The sequence below is a fragment of the Cricetulus griseus genome, chromosome 7 (genome assembly GCF_003668045.3).
Source record: "Cricetulus griseus strain 17A/GY chromosome 7, alternate assembly CriGri-PICRH-1.0, whole genome shotgun sequence".
Lineage (NCBI taxonomy): Eukaryota > Metazoa > Chordata > Mammalia > Rodentia > Cricetidae > Cricetulus > Cricetulus griseus.
Window position 1 is genome coordinate 765129 of NC_048600.1, and position 20782 is coordinate 785910.

Genomic DNA, 20782 nt, shown 5'->3' on the forward strand with positions numbered 1-20782 from the left:
TCTTAGAGAAAGCAACACATTAAAACATTTTGCTTAGGATATGGATATTGTTGTCTGTGTTTTTACTATTTGAACAGTGCCTTAAATGATGTAGTAATTGATGAGCAGGGAATAAAGAAGGATACAGAACACACTAAACTGGAAGCAACTGTCTTTTTAGCATAAGGCTTTTCGTAAAAAGAACAAAGGTGTGTGTAGGTCCACCTGGATGTAACAGGCTTTCTTGGACCACTAGCCCCCAAATGATGGCATTGAGACTTATTACTAATTATGAATGCTTGGCCTTAGCTTAGGCTTGTTTGCTTCTAGCTAGCTTTTTTTTTTTTTTTTAAAAACTTAAACTAACCCATTTTTATTAATCTATGTGCTGCCCCTAGACTCGTTTACCTCATCTACATACTGTCCATCCTGCTTTCCTGCCTCCTCAGTGTCTGTCTATCTGACCCCTGGCTAACTGGCTCCCCTTTTCTCTGTGCCCTCCAGCCCCGCCTATCCCTACTCTACCTAGCTATTGGCTATTCAGCTTTTTATTTGACTAGTCAGGTGCCTTAGGCTGGCAAGGTAAAACAGCCAAGTATCTTTACAAATGCAGCCTAAACAAATGCAACACATCTTTACATAGTTGAACAATTATTCTGCAACATGAGGAAACACAACAAATCTTTACATAGTTAAATGAGTGCATCGCAAACAAAAGCAGCACTTTTAAACAGTTAAACAAATGTTCCATTCCACAATATCTGGAGCCCAAAGACACGAAGCTAATGTTTCTACAACTGTCCTGAACCTTCGCTTCATAGTGACCTCTTCAAAGTGGTCAGAAGGAACAGGGGGAATCTCTGTGGTGGCCACACTGTCCTTAGACAGTTTAGTTGTCTTACTGTTGATGTTTCCACTAACAGAAAATTTCCCTTCAATGTCATGAGTTTGTTGCTTTTTTAGAAAGAGCAAGAGTTCTTCATAGAGAGATCTGGGGAAATATGAGCCAAGCCACTGCTGGTTAGACAAGTGCACCAGACGGCAGTGAGGTCTTTGTCCTCTTTCTGGACTTGCTGTCATGCGACTTGAAAATGGTGGGTGGATTTGCCTGGCAGAGGCTGGATGGCAGAGCTGCCATCTTCAGTGGGATATTAAGTGCATCAGGGGGTCTAGAGCAGTGGAGACCCTGGCACAGCAAAAATGGGTGCAGAGGGAGCAGATAATGCTTGAAAACATGGCCTGTTTTGAGGTCTAGAATGTTCTGATTTTCAACTAAGGTACAGACATGATAATGTCTTTTTAGGAAAAAAGGAACAAATGGTTCGACAAGTAAACCGGTATTCCATTCTTTAAAAGTTTTCTTTGGTAGGTGTAGCAGGTTGGAAAGGAGAGACAGGGCAGATGAGTCAGTTATGATTACTGTGGCCCTGAGTCATAAATGAAGCTGATGAAGCATTAAGTAAGTTACTCTTTAAGAACTCTTTGAAAATGCTGTGAACACCTTTAAAGGGGTCACATGCCGTCTTATTTGCATAAGCTGAATCTGTTCTATGCCCAACATTTACAAAACAATATTTTATCTGTAATTAGCTCTTTTTCTATTTGGAATCCAAACTCTTTTGGTTAAATTAGAGAATTCTGAGTTACTTTAAAGCACTTGGCATCTTCTGTTTCTGTTCTGTTCCCTCCTCCCCTCCCTTCCACTTTCTGCTCCCTCCCCTTCTCATCCTGCCCCTCTTCTCCTCCCCTTCTTCTCTCCTCCCCTTTTCTTTCTCTCCTCCCCCTCCCCTTCTTCACTTTTCTTCCTCTTCTCTCTTCACCAGGTCTTACACTGTAGGGTTCATCTCAAACTTACCACCCCCCTTGTCCCAGTTTCTTGAGTGTTGTGATTACTTGTGTGCATTGCCACTAATCAAGCCTTATTTCATGACCATATACGTATCTTATTTTAGGTCTCTAAGAACTCTCTAGAAACAATAACAGTTCCTAATGGATCTCTTACAATTTAGTCTCAACCTTCTCCAATATTTACTTGTCCATTCATTTTGCCTTGTATTTAATTATCCCATAACTGACCCTCTACCGAGTACCATAATAAAGGGCAAAGGAGAGGATATCTGTTCTTTCATATGCTTGGGAGAAATGGGCAGAGACTGTGCTGGCTGGCTGATGTCAGCTTGACACACAAACTAGAGTTAGCTGAATGGAAGGAGCCTTAGTTGAGAAAACATTGAGAAAACATCTCCATAAGCCTTGGCAGTAGACAAGCCTGCAGGACATTTTCTTAATTAGCGATTGATGGAGAGCCCCGGCCACTGTGTGTGGTATCAGCCCTTGGCTGGTGGTCCTGGGTTCTATAGCAAAGCAGTCTGAGCAAGCCACAGGGAGCAAGTCAGTAAGCAGCACCCTCCATGGCCTCTCCATCAGCTCCTGCTTCTAGGCTCCTGCCCTGTTTGAGTTCCTGTTCTCACTACTTTGGGTTATGAACTATTATGTGGAACTGTGAGTGAAATAACCCTTCTTCTCCTGAAGTTGCTTTTGGTCATGGTGTTTCATCACAGCAATAGTATCCCATGTAGTGAGAGACCTGAGCATGATTTTGGGAGGATTGTGCAAGAACTTTAGGACTTTGGGCTAGAAAAGCCATTGAGTGTTGAGAGTTCAGTGAGCTGTTCTGTAGGAGCTTGGGAGATAGGAATGTTGAAGGCAATGCAGACGATGGAGGCCTGGCTTGTAAAGTTCCAGAGGGAAGTTTGAGAGCCCCTTAAGGACTCTATTATTTTGAGTTGAGAATCTGTGGTTCTGGTTAGCCAGGGCTGAAGAATCAGCTTTGATGAAAAAGAGACCAGGACCACTAACGTGAAACCTTTGCTTTACTAGAACAATTGACGCTGGTCAGCTGCTTCTGAGAGATTAGCAATGACTAAGAAGAGATCAGCATCACTGAGGTGAAATCTTCTTGAAGGCTTTCCTCCGCTGCATTCCAGACCTTGTGCTGGCCCCTGACCTTGGTGATGTGTAAGAGCTGTCCTGGTTTTGAAGACATAAAGGGATAATGAAAAACAGCCGAGGCTTGGCGACGTGAGAGACCAGGAGAGGCGATCAGAGAAGGTGCTGCCTCAATATCAATGGCAGCCCCAGGACTGAAGGGGTCATAGAGAGAAGTTGAGGCCTGGCATCATGAGGAGAGCCCAGGAGAGGCTGCTGGCAAAAGCAGTCCAGGCACAACAGAGGCCCAGCATTTGAGATGACAGTACCAGGAGATGACTGCCATAGCAGCAGCTGTGGAGTCAGCCTGAACCTGGAAGACAAGCTGTGTGTGCTGCAGAGGGTGGAGCCTGAAATGTGAGCTGAGGTTGGTTGTGAGTGGGTCCTAGATATTGGGCCTTAGTTATTTACAGCTCTGTTATGCTTTGTTCAGACTGTGAATGTGCCCTTGAAGCACATCTTCTTCCCTCTTGAAGTAAGAACATATTTAACTTAATTCCGAATTTTACAGGAGCCCACAGCTGAAAGACTTTGAACTTTCAAAAGAGATTTTGGATTTTTAAAGAGACTGCATATTTTGAAGAGATTGAACATTTAATGTGTTTGAATTTGTAAAGACTGAGACTTTTAAAGTTATTTATGTTTTACACTGTAATATTAATAGTAACATACCATCTTGGGGATAAATGAGAAAGAATTTGAAAATTAAAGTGATGTGTTGATGTGTAAAGTTGACAATGGTCACTTGTGCTAGATACTTTTATGTTAACTTGAGTCAACATTGATCTGGCTGTATACAAGCCTGTAGTGGGGAGGGTCCAGCCATCCCTGGGCTGGTGGTCCTGAGTTCTATAAGAAATCAGTGTGAGCAAGCCATAGGAGCAAGCCAGTAAGCATCACCCCTCCATGGCCTCTGCATCAGCTTCTGCCTCCAGGGTCCCGCCCTGTTTGAGTTCCTGTCCTAACTTCCTGAACAGTGAAGCAGAAAGGTAAGCCAAATAGACCCTTTCCTTCCCATCTTTGGTCATGGTGTTTCATCACCACAATAGTAAACCCGCTGAGACACAGACCTATATGTGAGTAGAAACTGTTCACTACTGCAAAGGCAAAACACAGAGAGAAGCAGGAGGGAGAGGATAACACGATGCCAAAGCAACCTTTTTTAAAATTATTATTCTGAATGTCTCATAGACAATCTATGCTGACCTTGAGTTTGCCATTCTTCTGCCTCAGCCTCCTGAGGGATAGATAGGGTTACACTATCCCTAGCTAAGAAATAGTCTTCATAAAAATCAAATCTGATCATGCTTAAAACCCTTCAGTCACCTCCAGCCACCTGAAGAATTAAGTCTACTCCTATAACAGCTCCTGGGAAGCCACCATGTTTGTACCTTAACGTCTCAAGTGCCACCGAAGTCAGAGATTGCCCAACAAATGTTAACTGAATGGATACTCCTTCATTGAATACAACTTTTAAAAAGTGGTTTAAAGACAATGCTAAGGTTTCTCATATTAATAAAAAAATTAGTTTTTTTATGGTGAAAAAGAGCATATTTGGAATTAGCCAGCTGGACTCAGTTTAGATGATCCCAATTTTGTTGGCAACATCCAGAGCATCATAATCAGGAGCCAAGTAAACGTACGCCTTCTTCTCTCCGTCAGGCCTTATGAGGGTGTTGACTTTGGCCACATCAATGTCATAGAGCTTCTTCACAGCCTGTTTGATCTGGTGCTTGTTGGCCTTGGCGTTCACAACGTACACAAGTGTGTTGTTGTCTTCTATCTTCTTCATGGCTGACTCAGTGGTCAGGGGAATTTGATAATGGCATAGTAGTCAAGCTTGTTTCTCCTGGGCGTGCTCTTTCTCAGGTATTTGGGCTGCCTCCAGAGCCGCAGGGTCTTGGGCCGCCAGAAGGTGGGTGATCTTCTTCTTTTTGTGGCTGTGGACGCCTTTCAGCACCGCCTTCTTGGCTTTCAAGGCCTTCGCTTTGGCTTCGGCTTTGGGAAGGGCAGGAGCTTCCTTCTTCGCTTTCGGCGCCATCTTGGCGAAAAGCAATTTTTTAGTTTTGAAGTCAATTTCCAAACATTTTATCGAAAGGAAAAATTGCTTCGATCCATTTTGGAGTCCAGACAGCAGGAATTAGAACTATATTTTTTTAATCACTGAGAACACTGCTAGAATTTTGATGGAAATATCAGAAATGTCTTATTTGTAGAAAGAGAAAATGTTGCCTTTTTGTGTGGTAGAAGTCTGTACTAAGGGTAGAGAAAAGTAGATTGACATTTGGTCATTATTTCTTATCAGGAATGTTTCACTTGGAATGCTATCTGACAGCTATATTCTGGGGCTGACAGCATTGAACTGGCTTAATTCCCACCGAACAGCTCTAAATAGGCAGAGCTGCAATCAGTTTAACAACCCCTGGAGGCAATGAAGTCTCTCCTTTGAAGGAATACTCAAGGGGAAGAAATCTAAGATTTATAAAGGGCAGCAAGCATTCGAGAAAGGGGCAAAGTTTATGTGTGAGCCTATAATTGATGTTTCCTTTGTTGGAGAAGAGAGCTTGAGGACAGTTTAAAAATGAATCTTTAACAAGTTCTAATTTGCACTAACAAGTGTGTTCAAGATGTAGGTTTTATTTCTAACAGCCGGCTAAGAACATGTGGAAGGGTCATCAAAGAATGAGAAAGAAACTTTTAAGATTAAACTGGAAGGCTTTCACCAGGTCTCTTTGATGCCGACATCAGAAGGTCACTGTCACTACAGTGTTGGTCAGGCTTCATGGCTGTGGTGTGCATTTGCTTAATATGTAGAAAATCCCAGTCCAGCATAGTGTCACCCTCATTGTAAATGAGCTTGGCAGGTCAACTTCTGTTGGTGGTGAGTGAGCTAACCACAGTGTAAAGAGGGTGTATGTTGAGAGCATCCTAATTTGAGATACCCACTCACTGTTACTAGCTGTTTCTCCTCTGGGGATATGACAGTGTCATCTGTAGTTTAAGACAGGGATGATAGTTTTCATTGGGGAAGTTTGTTATTGTGAAGTTGAAGAAGAGTGCTTAGTAAGTGTGGGTTATCGAGGAGAAGTGGGGCTCAAGGTCTTACTATGTGCTGAGCAACCTGTGTTCCTCTCTGCTTGATGCTCACGGTTATCCAATAGTGTGGGTTCAATAGTGTAAGTGCTGGGGGGAGGGGCAATAGGAGAAATGGGTCAGGATGCAGAATCAACTTGTTGCTTCTCAGTCTTAGACTCACTTCCTAGGGAAGCAGGAAGCTCTGTCCTTGTAGATGGACTCCAGGAGTTTGATCCTGAGACTTCATAATTCCCAAGTATATTATTGTGTTCTTAAGTAGTGGGTCAGGCATTCCAGTGACACCAATCTCCAGCTTTCCTATCTATCTATCTATCTATCTATCTATCTATCTATCTATCTATCTATCTATCGATCTATCCACCCATCTATGTATTTATCATTGTCTTTCTATTATCTATTATCTACCTGTCATCTATCTTCTATCATCTATCCATCTATCTATCTTATCTATATCTATCATTATGTATCTATGTCATCTTCTCTCTACCTATCATTATCTATCAATCATCTCTATCCATCTATCATTATCTATGTATCTATCATCTATCATCTATTTACTATCTACCATCCATAACTACCAATCATCTAAATTCCTATCTATCAGTATTTATATCTATCATTTATCTATCTCATCTGTTTATACCTTTCCATCTATCTACCTGTTTGTTTCTATCTGTTACCTATTCATTTCGCCTTTCTGTAGATTGAACCACAGACCCTGGGTTTCTGGCCAGCTAATTCTGTGTATATGTACGTGCACACCTTCATTTTTATGAGTGTAGGTGTGCATAGCTGATCACTGATCTTTACGGTTTGACTCTTATTTGCTGTTATTTCCTTTAGTTTTGTTCCACTTTTGTTCATCTCCTAATGATTGTCCATGCTTTGCATGTGTTGTCTCACTCACACCACTGTAGCTGCAGTCTCTAGCAGCAGGAGTGGATAGGCAGGAGGGAGAGCCTATGCTTTCTCCAGCTAAACTGTGGACTTACTTGAAGCGTCTTTTCATTTGCTGAATTCTCTTCACTTTTTTAGTCTCAGATGAAATATTATTTCTTTCAACAGGCTTTCCTTGGCCACCATAGAACTTAGGAGCCCCTCCAGTGGTCCTCAGGAGGAGCTCTGGGTCACCACTGTCACTATGTAGGCATTGTCACTCTCTTGTTCCTGACCCATTACTTTGAGCCCATGGTAGAACTGTACCTTATTCTTCCCAGAGGGTGGGTGTGGTCATATGGAATGATGTGCCTGGTGATTTCTGAGAAGAATTGGAGTCTCAGCACTCAACCCCAGGCTGTTCCCATGCCTGGCAGTGCTGGAAGACAGAATTGTGCAATGGTGATAAGAGTATTAGCAAGGCTAGCCACGAGTGGCCCCAGTGAGAAACAGACCTCTGCCTTGCAGCCAGTGAGAGTTGGAGCTTGTTCGAACCTAGTGTATCCATTTGCATTTTGTCTGTTTGCTTTTATTTGAGACAGGGTCTCACTTTGTGGTTCCAACTGGCCTGGAATTCACCATGTATGTAGTCCAGGCTGACTCAAACTCATGGCCATCCTGTGTCTGTCTTCAGTACCTGGTACTGCAGTGTATCCTGACTAAGACAACTCTTGCTGAACCCCTGTCTTGTTTGTCATTTTGTCCCCAGAGCCTTGTTACAGGACTGCCTGACACAGGGACTACGACTAATGAATCATTCATGGAATGAAATGATTGTCAAGGAATGATCTGTCTCAAGATTTAGCTCTACAGTAGTCAGACTCATGGCGTGGTACAAGTGTGGGGGGAAAGCAAAAGGAATATTATCTGCCAGGACAGGAAATGATTGTGCTCCCATGTCTAAACTTTAGAAATAATTTTCTTTAGGAAAAAAAAGACTGAAAAAATAGGAAGAAAAAAAAAAAGCTTTTCCCATTGGAAGAGAATACTGAGTAAAATGCACACTGCTGTTTATGTACAAGTAACAGTGGTGACATCCAGGAGACCAGGGATGAGCTTATGAGTAACAGGTAAAAAGGCTGTGAGGCCTTCACTCACTCATTGTTGTGTGCTCGGTGTCCAACTTCTGTGTGCAGAATGGGATATGACCCCCCTCCCTGACTGCTCACATTCAAGGGAGATAAACAGAGGCCAGGCTAATTAGAATGCAGTAGAATAGGGCAATAGAAGTGCTCTTGGGAAAGAGCCTGGGAGGCTGTATTGCTTCTTCTGGGGATGAGGAATTTGCAGGTGACATTTTAATTGGTCCCTATTTGTTGCATGAATTCGCTTTTATTTCCACGGACTGTGCCTGTATTCAGTCTCCTACCATGCTCTCTTGTGGCCTTTGTCATCATCTAGGCTATACCACATGAACAAACAGCTTGTGAGCCCCCTTCTGACCCCTGCCCTCCCAGTTTGCTGAGTTATGGTGGCTACAGTGGTTTCTTTGAATTTCCCTTGGCTTTCCTTCTTAGATCATTCCCGCTGAAAACTTGAAAACACAGGGATCGATGGACCACATTTTGGGCATGGTTTTTGCAGTCATCCTCAAGTTTTCTATCTCTTTATTGTCCTTTTGCAGGTTTATTTGAAAAAAAAAAAACCCCACTTTGGACCAAGCCATCTGTGCTTTTTCCATGTTTATTTGGACTGCTAGGAAAAAAAATAACAGGAAAATTGGTAACATTTAAAAAATCAGCATTCCCAAGTGGCACTGACATTTCTTACTAATACTTTTATATCTCTGCACTTGCTGTTCTTTTCAGTCCTCTATGGTGACTGTTTCAGAACTCCTACTTCCCCGTACATTGAGCTCTACACCTTCTACCACATGATGGCCATGCCCATGGGTTGAGACCCCTCTGGGGGTCTAATGACCCTTCACAGAGGTCACCTAAGGTCATCATAACTGTACTTTTGCTACTATTATGAATCGTAGTGTAAATACCTGTGGTTTTTGAAGTATCAATAGAAATAGTTTTATGGTTGGGGGTCACCACATCATAAGGGTTGCAGCATTAGGAAAGTTGAGAGCTACTGTTCTAGAGGAAATAGAAACCATCATATTGGTACTTATTTGACATCCTGAAATCAATCTAAAGGATACTGAGAGCTACTGTCACACATTTCTTCATCTATCAAATTTAATGAAACATTGGGCTTCTGTCTGTCCTAAGTTAATTACGTGGGTGGCCTTGGAGAAATAACAGCTTTGGTTAATAGAACAGGACCTATGAAAGGATATTTAAGATATTTAAACTCTTGTTTTGAGAGACGATATCATGCAACCTATGATGTCTTTAAACTCTTAAACTCCATGTAAAGCTGAGGCTGACCTTAAACTTCTCATCTTCTTGTCCCCACTTCCAAGTGTTGGGTTATATGTAGGCAGGCATGAGCCATCACTCTTGGCTTCCTAACAGTCTTGAGGCCTAGAAATACTAGAAATGCTGGCCAGCAGGATGACTCAATGGGCAAAAGCTCTCACTGTGCAAACCTGATGACCTGAGTCCAATCTTCCCACACAGTGGAAGAAGAGAATGGGCTGATGAGTGTTGTCCTCTGACCTCCACATTCGTGCCATATGCTCCCAGTTCACACACATACATCACACTCGTACACATTCAACCAAACATAAGAAAGTTTTAAAAAGTTGAAGAATAACTATTATAGCCCAAAAAGATAGAGAAGAGACTGACAAAGGGGCTGGATGGAGCAGTCAGAGTCAGGTAGTTGAGAAAAGTGGAATCAAGGAAGGCAAGGGAGGAATGCACGTCAAGCGAGAGGGACAACTGTCCATTGCAGTCTCCAAAACACAGAGAAGTCAGGCAAGGTGAAAAGCAACAAATAAGGCCACCAATCATCTTGATGGGAGCATTTCAGTGGACACACAGGAGCCGGCTGAGGAGCTGCACAGGAAGGAAGGGAGAGTCCAAGCCAGCTGAGAAGGGGCACAGGAAGGAAGGGTCTGACTCTGTATTTCCACTTTACAAGGCTCAGTTGTGGAGAAGAGGAAGGACTAACAGGCCTGCTGGAGAGTTGTGGGGCTGTCAAAAGATATGATTATGTTTTTATGATGGAGACACACATATTTTAATGCCTATGGGGAAGAATAAGTAGGATTGAAGAAGCAAGGCGGTGAGGGTTGGGTATTTGAGAGATTAAGGTCTAGGTGAAAGCAGGAAGGGATGAAATCCGAAGGCTTTTGTAGCGTCCCTTTTCTACCTGCAACAGAGTCGTCTTTTTACTCTGTATAATGTTTTCAAGTATTATCTACATGATAATGACTTCCAAACCTACGGCTGCATGCAAAATCAATCTCCCGAGCTCCAGGAGCCTCTCTATCCACCCAGAAAGTTAGCCTTGTAGCATGAAAAGTGGAGTTTATTATTATTTATTCATATGTTATTTCCAAGTTTCTCATATCAGGAAAAGGAACTGCTATTCAACCCAGGCTTAACAGACATCTTTGGCTCCCTTCACCTTGTCTGCTGCTTTCACTGCTAATCCCAGGGATTGGCTTATGCTTTCTGTCTTCTAGGAAGTCCTCTGTGGTCCCCACAAGTGGGACTAGGGGTTTTCCTTGATGGGTTATGGAAATCCTATCTTTGCATTTGCCACTGATTTTGCAATCACCTTTTAATGAGACTCTAAACCTACACTGGCAAGCACAGACCTTGTCTACTTCATGGTCATGGTCCACTACCCTGATGGAAGCAGGTGCTGGATAAATGTCAACAGAATGAATAATTACAGTTGACAATGTGTGCACCACCATGGTGGTTAATATTCATCATCAACCTGACTATATGAAGTGTCACCGATTAACTGAAAAGGGAATAACACCATCCCATGGGCTGGGCGCCTGGATGGACTACAATCAGGCTGTGATGTTGCATTGCCTTTGCTTCTTGGTCCCTCTGCTGCTGTAAAGCATTGGTGTGGTTCTACGGGGCCCAGCTGGGCAGGATGTGAACCTGAGAGCAAGTTCCACAATGGAAGTTGGAAGCTCAGATTTGGAAGAGTACAGGAGAGAAAAGATGGGGGTGGGGTGGGGGTTCCAGCAAAAAGGGGATAGGACCCCTGAATAAAAACAGAAAAAACTGTCAGATAGGTAAGTTATCAAGGGCTTAGTCTGTGCCAGGTGTTAAGCCAGGTTGCTCCTGTAACAACCTAGTCAACAAGAACAGGTTCAGAAGCATACATAACTTTCTGAAGGCCTGGCAGATAGAACCCAAAGGAAAACACAGCAGGACTGCACAGTCCACACTGAGCCAGAGGTGAGAGGGTGTGAGCCTGGTGTTTGGGAATGCCCTGAGCAAGATGCTGTTGTTTCTGCAGGCTGCACAATAAGTTTGCTTTGTTGGTTCCCACACAGGTCATCTAAAAAGCTGACACATCTAGCTGCACATTGCATCCCATTCAGAGCTTTTACAAAACACAGAGTCCTGGCCCCCCTCCCTGAGGTGCTCAGGCTTAGGGATGGTCCATAGCTGGGACATCATCCAGGCCTTATGCAGCCATGTGTTACATAAGAGGTTCATGATGTCTCCAGGTAGACTGTACACTAGCTGCTCAGTCCTGGCAGAGGAAGTGCAGGAAGTACACCAAATGTTCTCTTGGCTTCTCAAACTCCACACACCACAACGTGGATTCAGAGGCAATGTGGTGGAAAGTTGTCCTGAGAAAGGCATTCTTGTTGAGTTATGCTCTCCAAAGAAAGCCACTGGTATGTTAGGTTGGTGTAGAAGAAGCCTGAATATCAGTTTTGTGTTTGTGTTCTGCATGAGTAAAGAAGCAGTCAGTATTTTGTCTGCAGCAAGCTAAATCATCCTGAGGGAGCAGTCTACATTATTGGAGTGTAATGAAATGAGTTGTCGTCACAGACAGCTGCCAACACTGTTGCTGGTGACTTAGAAAAAGCCTCTCCTGAGCAGGCACTTTCCCAGTCGTGTTTACTTTTGTGCAGGGATGGAGGCTGATTATGCGGTGAATTTCCCTGCTGCTATTTGTTTGTTTGTTTTCCGAGACAGGGTTTCTCTGTATTGCTTTGGAGCCTGTCCTGGAACTAGCTCTTGTAGACCAGGCTGGTCTCGAACTTACAGAGATCTGCCTGCCTCTGCCTCCTGAGTGCTAGGATTAAAGGTGTGCACCACCAATGCCTGGCCCTTGCTGGTATTTTTTATAAAAAATATTTTTGAGATTATAATTTAATTAGAACATTTCTATCTTCTCCCTCCTCCCTCCTTAGCATCCCGTATGTCCCTTGTCCCTCTCCTCCAAATTCATGGCCTCCTTTTTTGTTATTGCTTGTATATGTGCATATACATATATATTCATAAATGCAACTTTCTCAGTCTGTATAATGCTATACACATATGTATGTTTTCAGGGCTGACTGTTTGGCACAAGACAGCCAGTTTGGTGAGCTCTTCACTGGGGAGGCCCCCTCTCCTGCTCCCAGCTTTCTTCAGTTGCCTGTGTAGGGTTGAGGCCTTATGGGCTTCCCCTATCCATTTTGTCTTGCCCATCCTTGTTCAGTTCACATTTGGGAATCTTGTACTTTTGTTTTGTTTTGTTAGCATCTCAGTTGCATCTTTTACATGGTAAATTTGTTGAGATTCCTGTACATTTCATAGTGGTTTGTGTGGGAGAATTTGGGTCAGCCTACCACAGCACTGAGTGAGCTGCTCCACAACTGGGCAGCTGTCTGAAGTGTCCCTCATGCTTTCGAGATCCTGAAGCATGAACCATGCTAACTGCCTTGCACCACCCAGTCCCCAGACCTGACCCCGTTACACACACCAGTGCTTTTTGATGTCTGTTATGTTTTCCCATCTTCAAGGTCACCACCCTGGCCCACATTGCTGTTAGGTTAGTCCTTGCCAGGATTTCAGCCATGTCCACCTAACAGTCTCCTTGCTCACTCTCGTTTTTCTATAGTTTTCCATTTGATGCTCTTACGCAATGGTGCTATGATGTACACCTGATCGCTCTTACTGCCGTGTCTCTAGCATTTAGAATGGTCTTTGGCATGTCTTCAGGGATGCTCAGTCATGATTTGTTTAAATAACATGAGTAACTGTAGTACTCTCCTGCCCAAACTGTCCACACCCTCCCTGTTGCCTTCAGGATATACAAAAGATTTCTGAAGAGGGATTCCAAGGCCTCTTTATTCCATGTGATACCTATCTCACTGATGAGAAATCCTCTCCTCCCATACCCTGTCTATTCTATTCTCTCAGCGCTCCACTGTGTGAGTGTGCGTGTGTGTGTGTGTGTGTGTGTGTGCGTGCGTGCGTGCGTGCGTGTGTGTGTGTGTGTGTGTGTGTGTGTGTGTGTGTGTGTGTGTATGTGTGTGCATGTGTACACATGTGTTTGTGTACATGTGTGTACAAGTGTATGCATGTATGTATGTGTGCATGTGTGTGTGCATGTATGTGTGTGCATGTGTGTATGTGTGTGTGCATGTGCATGTATGTGTGTGTACATGTGTTTGTATGCATGTGGTGTGTGTGTGTGTGTGTGTGTGTGTGTGTGTGTGTGTGTGTATGTATGTATGTATGTATGTGCAGGTTCAAGTGAAGCTTGGCCCAGTAGGTGAGCCTCAGGAGCTGTCTGTTTTTGCCCCAGCACTGGAATTATAAGAGCACACCACCATGCTTGATCTTTAACATGAGGCCTGGGGATGAAACTCAGGCCCTTATGTTTCCAAGGAAAGAAAAATATGACTTTAGCACTCAGGCTGCTGAGACTACTTTTGAGTGAGTCCAAGGTCCCTGGGGAGTCTGACTGTAAAGTCCTGTGGAAAACCAGCTAAGCACATCCATCTCAAGGGACTTTTCCCCAGGGACTTCCTCTTATTTTATTTTAAATTTTGAAGTAATTTTGGAGATTAAAAAAATTTTCCCTTGCCAAAAAGGAAGAAAAACCTAGGGACCATCTAAGATCAAAGAAGGCTGGGAAGACAGGACAGGTAAATGTCAGACTAACCCAAAGAAATCCTGTACTGGACTCTTAATATAATTTTTATTTATCTTTGGAAAATCTCATACATGCACACAATGTATTTCAATTTTATTCACCCCATGCCTGCCCCCTACTTCTCCCAGCTTCACTACCAATGTCTCCCTCTCAGCTTTCTTAACTAAAACCACTGAGTCCAGTTAATGCTGTCTATACACTTGGGGTGCAGTGCTATTCACCAGAGCATGGTCACCTTACCAGGGACTGAACTGCTAAGCAAAACTGACTTTCTCCCCTCTAGAAGACATCAACTCAAACCAGAATTTTTTTCTTCTTTTGTCCTGAAGGACATTAAGGAAACCTGGCAAAAGAGATTAGATGACAACTGTATATGCACCTAGCTTCTTAATTTAGATAATTATACTATAATGATGAAGAGAAGAGTGTCACTGTGTGAAGAAGTATCTACCTGGGACTGGAGAGATGGCTCAGCAGTGCTGGATGATTTTGTAAGGGACCTGAGTTGGGTTCCCAGCACCCTAGTTCAGTGGCTCATAGAAGGGGTCTACACCCTCTTCTGGCTTCTAAGGGAACTGCATACACACAGACACAGGCAGACACACACACACACACCATAAAAATAAGATAAAACAGATATATACACACTTACAACTTTGAGGAATGAAGTTGCATATCTATGACTATTCTTAAGAACTCAGAAAAGGCATTTTTATATGTGGATATTTGTGCGCATATACCATGTGCAAATATACCACATATATATTTATGTGGTTATATATATATATATATATATATATATATATATATATATATATATATAATCCATTATGATAATATAGATGAAGGATCTGTAAAAATGTATAATTTAAAATTTTTTAATCTTTGAAATTACTTCAAAATTTAAAATAAAATAAGGGGATTTTTAGATTTTTTTAGTTTTTCAAACAGGGTTTCTCTGTGTAGCCCTGGATGTCCTGGAACTCACTCTGTAGACCAGGCTGGCCTCAAACTCACGAAGATCTACCTGCCTCTGCCTCCTGAGTGCTGGGATTAAAGGTGTGCACCACCGCCTCCCAGTTGGTCCCTCAGTTTTCTTTGTGATGACCTCCACGTCTTTGAGAATTTCCTGCCAGTCACTTTTACCATGTCCCTCAGTTTGTGTTTATTATTTCCTTATGATGACATCCAGACAATGGAGGTGATGCCAACGAATCACACAGGAGATGGCTGCTGTAAAAATGCCATTAACAGTCATTTGACTTGGATCCCTCCCTGGCCATGATGGCTTGTCAGTTCCTCTACTGGAAGTTTACCTTTGGTGACAAATACGTATTTTGTAGAGAGATGCTTGGAGACTATAATACGTATTTTGTAGAGAGATGCTTGGAGACTATACAGATGCCTTGTTTATCAAGGCATGCCTACCGACTTCTGTCTTGTGTAATGACTTTGTCTGAGGCAGTCAAATGACCATTTGAGTGGCATCCTCCCTTCCGCTGTTTACCAGTGGGCACTTTAGGGAAAGCTAGCTTCCCCCTCATACTCCCTTCACCCTTCTTTCCTTCCTGCCATTTATTCATCCTGCTTACCTTTCTTTCCTATCTTCATGGGCTCACAAACGTTTACTTATTCTATGTTATAATTTGCCATTATGCTACAATGACTTGTTTCATACTCAACTAACATTTACATAGTGGAGGTCTTTGGAGGTTGGCTTCTGTTTCCTTCTGTTCTACCCCGGCCATGCTTGAATACATCCTCACTTTGTGCTACAGCAAGATGTTCCAGGCTCTAGGCTTATGTGGTACATACATAACCTACCCCAGGTATTAGACCAATGCTTTTATCTTGCACCCCTAATTTTGGTTGGTGAGCATGTTGGCCAAATTTATGTCAACTTGACACAAGCTATGTTCATTTGGGCAGAGGGAACCTCAGTCGAGAAAATGCCTTCACCAGATTGGCTTGTGGGCAGGCCGAGGGGACATTTTCTTGATTAATGAGTGACACAGAAGGGTCCAGCCTACTGTGGGTTATGATACTCCTAGGAAGTTGATTCTGGATGGCATGAGAAAGCAGGCTGAGCAAGCCATGGGGAGCAAACCAGTAAGCAGCACCCTCCATAGCCTCTGCTTTAGCTCCTGCCTCTGGATTCTTGCTTTGAGTTCCAAGACTTCTTTCTGTGATGAATCTGGAAGTGTAAACTGAAACAAACCCTTTTCTACCCAAGTCGCTTTTGGCCATAGTGTTTTTCACAGCAATAGAAACCCTAATTAAAACAGTGAGTACATTTATCTATTTATTTGTTTTTTTTTTGAGACAGGGACTAATTATGTAGACCAGGGTGACCTTGAAGTCACAGAGATCCAATTGCTTCCTTCTGACTGTTGGGATGAAAGATATGTACTACTACACTTGTCTAGGAATGGCATTTGGAATCAAGATATTGGTGGTAGCTGTGCTAACTAGTACCGAGGTGTCCATATTTCTAAGTCCTTCTCAGTGGAAGCAGAGCAGATGACACATAAATGTCTCTATGCCATTTCTCTATTTACTCATAGGAACCCAACTTTCCTTGTTTATCCCACAGGGAAATGGGAATATAACTTTTCCTCTATGTTTGGTTGGTATCTTAAAAAAAGTCTAGGATTCATACTTTCATATTTATGATGGCTGATTTCCCTGTTGATTCTGGAGCACATTTCTCCTATCTCTTTTTAAGATTACATTTGTGTGTGTGTGTGTGTGTGTGTGTGTGTGTGTGTGTGTGTGTTTGTGTGTGCGTGTGTGTAAAGGACAACTTTCAGGAGTCTGTGTTCTCCTTCAACCATATGGGTCCCTGGGAATACACAAGGCTGTGGCAGGCACCTTTATGTGCCAAGTCATCTCACCACCGGCGCCTTCCCCGTCTCTTTTACAGTAGAAAATTCTAGTGCATGTGCTACATAGAAAGCCAGGCATGCAGCAATGCAAGTGGGCCAGGACAATAGTGGAACTGTTGTCTTCCTGTTCTTGCATGCCCTTTGAAGAGGGGTATGACAGTAAGGCCATGGCCATGTCCGGCATGTGGACTTGCCCCCCCCCCCCATTGGTAAGGTGAGAAGAGAGAAGTTCATATGGACAGATGCAATCAACACAGTTCTGGGAGTAAATAAGTGCAGATGTCTCATTTTGATTCAAATTATTCCACTACTGCAGCCTAAAGCTATTGTAGGATATTAGTTGGTATTTTCACAAAAAGATTCTTTAATAAAATTTGTAGAATGTTTAATATTTGATTTTTTGTGGGGTTTTCAAGGCAGGGTTTCTCTGTGGCTTTGGAGGCTGTCCTGGAACTAGCTCTTGTAGACTAGGCTGGTCTCGAACTCACAGACATCTGCCTGCCCCTGCCTCCCGAGTGCTGGGATTAAAGGCATGCACCACCACCAGCTGGCTAATGTTTAATATTTGAATGGCTATAATGATTCTTCAAAATGAAAACAGTGCAGTTTCCTCAAGTTGTTTGTCTGTGGAGTTCCCTTTATAGGAAGCATCTAGATCAAGTTATTGTATGAAGCCAATGTTGAGGGAAGGTACTCCAGCTACTTCCTTACATGGTAATAAACATTGTTGCATGGCTATACAGCTTGCAGGACATCTGATCTGAACTGAGTGCCTGGTGAAGTTTTTCTGCCCCGTGTTGTCTGATTCTATTGCTTTCTATTACCTCTCATCAAAAAGCTCACTTTATATTTCTATATCATTGAAATCTTGGAAACACTTAAAATTTTGCAAGTAGGGACTGGCAAGATGGTTTGATGGATAATAGTGTATACTGCTCTTGCAGAGGACCTGAATTTGGGTCCCAACACCCACATTAGGTGGCTCACAACTCCACCTCTGGGAGGGTCTGATGTCTCTGGCCTCTGTAGGCACTTGTACTAATATACGAATACCCATGTACCCAGTCATCCCACACAAATAAAAATAAGTTTCTAAAATTATTTAAGCAAATGTATAATAATTGCTCTGAGTACTGAGTTATTTATTTATTTATTTATTTATTTATTTATTTGTGTGTGTGTGTGTGTGTGTGTGTGTGTGTGTGTGTGTGTGTAAATATGGAAGCCAGAGGACAACACTGGGTACCATTCTCCAGGCATTGTCCACCTTGTGCTTTAAGACAAGGACCTCTCACGGACCTGAAATTCATGAAGTAGGCTAGGCTTGTCAGTGAGCCCCAGGCTGCACCTGTCTTTTCCTCCTCAGAACTCAGATTGTGTGATGTGCCACCATGCTGGGCTTGGTTTTTCTTTCTTGCTTTTTATATGGGTTCTGGAGTTTGAGTCCAGGTCTCCATGCCTGCAAGGCAAGCACTCAGCTGACTGAGCCCTCTTCTCAGGCCTGAGTACTTGTCATTGGTAGATACAACTTGAAAATCTGCTGACTCCCTAGTAGTTCTGCCCCTGCTCTCTGAAGAGAATTGGAAAACATAAGTTTGTGAAGGATGGCTCCCCCTTAGGGTGGCACACAGCAAAATGCCCCACAGTCTCACAATATTCACCTGCATTTACTTTTTGATTTTCTAGACAGCCAAAGGAAATTCGAGTTAGATGTTTTGCAGGTGGGTTACATGCAAACATATTTATATTTATGCCTCTAGATTAATGCAGTTCACAATGAAGTCTTCTATACTCATGTCTTTCATTGATTGATAGGTATTTACTAATACCATTAACTGCATTCCTGCAGTGTTGTAAGAATCATGGACAAAACATCTTGGGTCCCAGAATGGGCTTTTAGATGTGTAAATCAATCCCATGGATCATTTTAAATTACTAATCATAAGCAAACAGATAAGCAAAAATGACTATAAATTGGGTTAATTACTGTAGCTCAAGTTTTAGCTCATAATTTCGACTTTCAAAGGCTACCCAAACCAATTTTGTACTCTTAGATTATAATGAGCAATCTTTATTCTTTAATCAGTTCGCCCTGTATCTGGCTGTCTAATGTAACATTTCTTTGAAGTCTAGGAAGATCTAACATAATTGAAGAAATGTCGAACTACTTGACTCTTCTTTTAATATAAAGGAATTAAACATTAATCAGGTTTGTGCATCTCAATTAAGCCAATTAAAATTATCACAGAACCAAGTGCATACTGAGAGAGGTAGCTTTAATGCTGGAATACATTACCAACTTTTACATAGAATTCCCATATCCATTATGCTTGTTACTCATAAAGTAAATACAGACCCAGAGTCCACATTAGAGCGCCTGCCAGTCAACACTAAGCTCTGGCAAAGAAAGTGCTCATCGCTCATGGGCTCATGGCAGTTGCTCGATGGCTGTCTCTAGCACTGCAGCACACCTCAAATCTTCAGCCCACGAAAGTTTTTGTAATTACTGTCCTGACTGATACCTCCATCCAAATAGCCCATTATCTACCCAGTTTGCTTTCCTAACAATTGGGGAAGGCAGTTTTGGTCTTGCAGGCTGTAGTAGATATACAAAGTCCATATAATTACTAATAATTTGTAACAAGTGTTAATTGATAAACAGTTCCCTCTGGTAGCTTAATTAAAGCTGTAGGATAGCTAGGCGATTTACAACTGGGATTGATCCCAATTAGTCAACAAAATCCGTGTAGTCTGTTCAAAGGAGAGGAAGGAAATTTAGCCTAGCAAGGCTTTGGGGATTTTGTCTCGTCTTCTGTTTCTATTTTTCCTTCTAGAAGAGAAACCCAGTCGGAAGAGCTGTATTCCGTAGTCGGGGGCCATCCTCCTAGCTTATGCAGTGTGTTGCTTGGCGGCTCTTCTGCAGTTATTTAGTCGTTTGTTTATTCTGTCAGGTTACTGGAAAATATTCAAGCATTTTCTTTTATTACACCCAGTGGTTTACGCTGCTGAACACCAACCCAGAGGGACCCGAAAGCACAAGAAAATAACAGTTTTGTTTTAAATAATAATAATAAAAAAACAAAACAACAATGTCTGGTTTTTGTTTCACAAACTGTTTGCAAACTGGTATTTTGGGGCTATAATTTGAAGGAAGCCTAGAAAGTGGGGCAAGGGGGAAATTCCTAGAGACTTGGTGGCCTGGGACCCTGGGAAGTCAGCCTGGAGGCATTAGGACTGAACTTATTTTACTGTGCAGCCCTGGCAGCACAGATCTAATCTGAGCATTGCCGAAATTGCCCCAGTGGAATAGAAGACAGGAAAAGTGTCATCTGTGCTCCATGAGATCACAGACTGGCTGCAAACAGCTGCTGTAACATTAATTAATCTGTTTGCAAATAAATTGTGGATCTGTGCACGCTGAAATTGCTGTTATAAACAAGCTGGATGCTGCGTTTGCTAGGTTGGCTGTGTTTTGAGTGTCTCTCCTTGTTGTAAAATCATCAGGCCCAGGGCAGTGACCTGTGGTTGTTCTGAGTGGGAAAACTGAGGGCTCTTTCTAGACACCCAGCGAGGAGGCAGTCTATGGTGGTGCAGGAACTTGTGCAGGCTGTACAGTACCATGTGAACTTGTTCAGGCTTCATTTCTGTCAGTGTTGTTGATCAAAGAGAATGATAACACTCTTCAGAGCAAATTGATGTGGATTTAGTAATTTTGTAATTTTTAAACATTTCCTAAGTATCATAGTTGCTTAATTTTTTCTAATTCGGTGTGGAACATTCTAGATGCCTGGACACTTAGAGAATCAATGTTTATTTCCAGTGTTTACTCAGGGGGAAGGAGGAGGGGAAAGAATAGGAGGAGAAGGGGGAGG

General features: G+C 42.6%; 1 pseudogene; it reads right to left on the reverse strand.

Moving 5' to 3' along the window:
* Positions 1-4496: 4496 nt before the first annotated feature.
* On the reverse strand, positions 4497-5014 carry LOC100766523 (annotated as a pseudogene).
* Positions 5015-20782: the final 15768 nt, after the last annotated feature.